Raw genomic sequence first — 4308 nt, forward strand, 5'->3', positions numbered from 1 at the left:
TGTCATCTTGATCATCATTATCGTGACAATGATTAGTGTTACCATTTTCCCTAGTATCATCATAATCTTCAGTATTATCATCATCGATCATCGATCATCATCAACATCATCATCATCATCATCATCATCATCATCATCATCATCATCATCATCATCATCATCATCATCATCATCATCGATCATCGATCATCGATCATCATCGATCATCATCGATCATCGATCATCATCGATCATCGATCATCATCATCATCATCATCATCATCATCATCATCATCATCATCATCATCATCATCATCATCATCATCATCATCATCATCATCATCATCACCATCACCATCACCATGACCACCATCATCATCATCATCATCATCATCATCATCATCATCATCATCATCATCATCATCATCATCATCATCATCATCTTTATCATCATCAGAAAAAACACACAACAACAGCAACAACAAAAAAAACAAGAAAGCCATCAAAATCGTTATCTTCTTCTTCATTTTCATCATCATCATCATCAGCAGCAGTATTATCATCATCATCGTAATTATCATCATCATCTTCTTTTTCTTTTTCTTCATCATCTTCTTCTGTTCTTCTTCATCTTCATCATCATCATCATGGTCAACATAATGGGCAATAATCAAATTTAACAAATTGTTAATCATATTATAATTATTTAAACAATTGTGTGTATTCATAATGCAAATAATCATTTGAAATGCAGTCCACTTGATTTTATATTTAACGCCAAACAGAAGATCGATTAATGGTTGTTTCTTTACAAACATTATTAAAAAATATTGCCTGAATACGTTGTCGTTCCTATGAGAGAATAATTTTGCAGATTCGATTGGAGATCTGAAAGTAAGGCTTCTTTTTCATCTGGCTTTGCTTCACAATAGATATCCAGCAATCTTTTTACGCTAGGTGTCATTAGAAAGAAAGGATAGTCGATAGAACGTCTAAATGCATAGAAACCATTTCGTTGTTTCATTTGCTATCAATTAACCGGGCTTTGATTACGCATTGAAATATTGCCCAGCAGAATATGTATCGCGCTGTGGGGTCGATGAAATGAATGGTACAAAATAAAAATAACGAACGTAACTCCTACATAATGTTCTGTTCTTAAATCACAATGAATCCTACAATTGAAGTTACTATTATGAGCATTGCGATCGATGATTTCAACGTTTTTGATTGTTTTGTTATAAGCGTTTTGCAGCTAACGCACAGCCTTTTGTTTCCAAAACCAGAATGTATTGTTCACACAATAGAGAACCACTATAGTCCGTTGCGCTTTAATATTATCTTGCACATTTATTCAATCGGAATTGAAGCTACTGGAAAATATATATTCAAAGACGTGAAGAATGGACACGTATCTGTGTTTAGATATGTGTGTCTATTTGTATATTTGTGCACATACTATAGTCGAAAATGCTCTTTAAAGCACACTGACTGGTCAAATCGTGTTTAATATTCGTATGAAAAATTTAATTCATGGTTATTTCATTAAGAAAAGTATGCAAAACAAGACATTGCAAAAATGTGTTTGTCCCGAATTGATAGTCGATTTATTAATAGGCAAGCAAAAGCTTCATTCCAATATGAATGCGAACTATGAAATTAACGATATGTTTATGTAAGACATCAGTAGAGTGAATAATCTACGTCCCTACATAAATCATCATTGAAAGGGTTGGTTGACTTTATTGCTCATAGTAATTCTCATTTACATTACACAACTAGTCTTCACAGGAAACTTGAAAGAATTTCCTCAGTACGTTTCTTTCAGTTGCATTCTTCTAATGTATTGTATTTCATTACTAAATAAGCAACTGTATGAGTTGTACATATTTATCAAATATCCTGTTTGCTGTAGGGTATTATGTCTTTCAAAAATAATAACGGTATCTGTTCGACACTGTGACTGCTTATAAAATGTTAAATAAGAATACTGTTATATGTTGTTATGCAACGGTAGTTGCAATAGAAACGCAACAGGTAATGTTTTAAACCATTGACAAAAAACGACACAATGTGATCATCATCTAGTGCAAATGCTTAGTAAATATCTGTTTTTGAGTGTATAAGTTCAAATGTATAACACCTGAAATGGTCATATGGATGAACTTTTGTTATACAAGTATCTGAACAGAAATAAAACGTAACTGCGTTATTAAGAATACAGTTAGGTTTTTACATTATTATATGTGTACATTCGCTTTTTCCGGCCTAAAATATCCATGTTGGAACTGTACTCACATACGTAAATATTCGTGATTAAAATGACAAAGCGTGTATTTTTAAATTGAGATATAAACATATAAATTAAAAGTCAATTCACATAAATGAAAGGCCTACTATTAATAAAAGTGCATCATAATCATTATCTGCATACAAATGAACACTACTGTGAAAGTACCGGTAGGTGTTAATTTATTCCATCGAAATCAAGACTACTATGCATGATAGCACTTAAATGATTTCAATATGTATGAATAACCTTGGTTATAATTCTTTCTGATTCTATTATATATATATATATATATATATATATATATATATATATATATATATATATATATATATATATATAGTATGTGCCAATTAAATAAAACATGACGTTACATATTTTTACCAGGCACAGTATGCGTACATTTGAAGAGTAACGCACTCTATTGATATGCGCTCTGTTAAAACCAGAACCGAACTTAATAAAACAGAAATGGGCCGTGTCTGTGAAAAGGGGTTTTAATGCATGTGCATAAAGTGTTTGTGGTATTTTTCGTTTAAAAGATAGTCGCAACGTAGCAAATGTATTGTTTAAGCGAAAAGTACTGCACAGGCTAATCTGAGACGACACTTTACGCACATGCATGAAACCCCTTTTTCAGAGAGCACGGCCCAAATTTATTACGACTTGCAAATAGTATATAGTCAGACTGTACCATGTAATAATACACATATCAAATGGTCATGTGAAGAGGAAGTGATCATACACTAATTGGTAGTGCACATACAATGTAATAAATGACATTTAGTTCGAACGTTTGGACACAAAATGGCATTGTTACAAAATATTTATCTGACAATGTGCCTATTATGCTGTTAATATTAATGTAAATAAACTAACACGGAAATTTTATTATCTTATGCATATCATGCGGATAATTATGCTAATAATAATAATATAAGGAAATAGCACACATGTGCAAAGATTACATCATGATGTGTAACCTCTCAACACGTATGTGTTCTGCTTGTTCGTTTTTGTTCACGCATAAGGTCAATAAAGATATTCCTATAGAAAATGTTTCCGCATTTCAAATAAAGGAACTTCATCAAAAATTGCCGAGAGGCAAATCGTGTTTATACTAAAATAACACTTCAGATTTATATGCTATTATAGCATTCGCGCTTAAACTTCAAAGCAATCCTAAGTTAGAGGTTTATTCCATTGTTGAATAGCAAATTTGTTTCTAATCTGGGCATTGTTTGGTAGATATAGTGGAGTACTCTTTTATGTCGCTTTAATTAAATGTGTACTTTCTGAAATTGTTAAACTACCTATTGTATCTTTATTGACATTGATGCGTTTTATTTCGCGTTGTTTGCCTAAGGTATTTTAGACGTTGCATGATATATTTTACTAGTAATAAAGAGACAATTTCGGAAGTGTTTTGTATAAGCCCATGGTATGCAAACACATTTTGTACAATGTACTTAAGTGTTATAAGTATTGGTTGCAAAAAGCGATAAAAAAATGATAGATGTTTATTGAACAAGACCATTTTGATTTGGAGTATATATGTTCCTTTCATGCATAACGTCTCCACTAAATGTTAGAGCATTACTCTGAATTATGTAGCCTTCTCTACAAAATAACGCTATTTTATTGACGTGTGTGTCAGCAATTAACGCTGATTTCAACGAGCTCTCGTTTTTCGTTCAATATCCACCCTGATTTTCCGGATGAAAACCTCATCTCCATACGAAGACAATCGGTCATCGATGATTACAAGTTACTAGAAATAATTATCAGGTCGTAATATTCAAGAATGTCGTATCGATTTAATAATTCACATCGGGGAAGAGGTGAGTCACGTATAAAGACCGTGTGTAAAGTAATTCCCGTCCACTCCTTTGTTTTATTGTTAATGTTCCGTAACTCGCTATTCAATGCGCATTGTTGAAGATGTTTTAGAAAGTATTGTAGACGACGGCTCTTAATGGTATCGCGCGGTTCGAGGGTTATTGTAGTTCTCAGCGTTTGTATGAAAATCAATCGATGGA

The sequence above is a fragment of the Dreissena polymorpha genome, chromosome 4 (genome assembly GCF_020536995.1).
Source record: "Dreissena polymorpha isolate Duluth1 chromosome 4, UMN_Dpol_1.0, whole genome shotgun sequence".
Lineage (NCBI taxonomy): Eukaryota > Metazoa > Mollusca > Bivalvia > Myida > Dreissenidae > Dreissena > Dreissena polymorpha.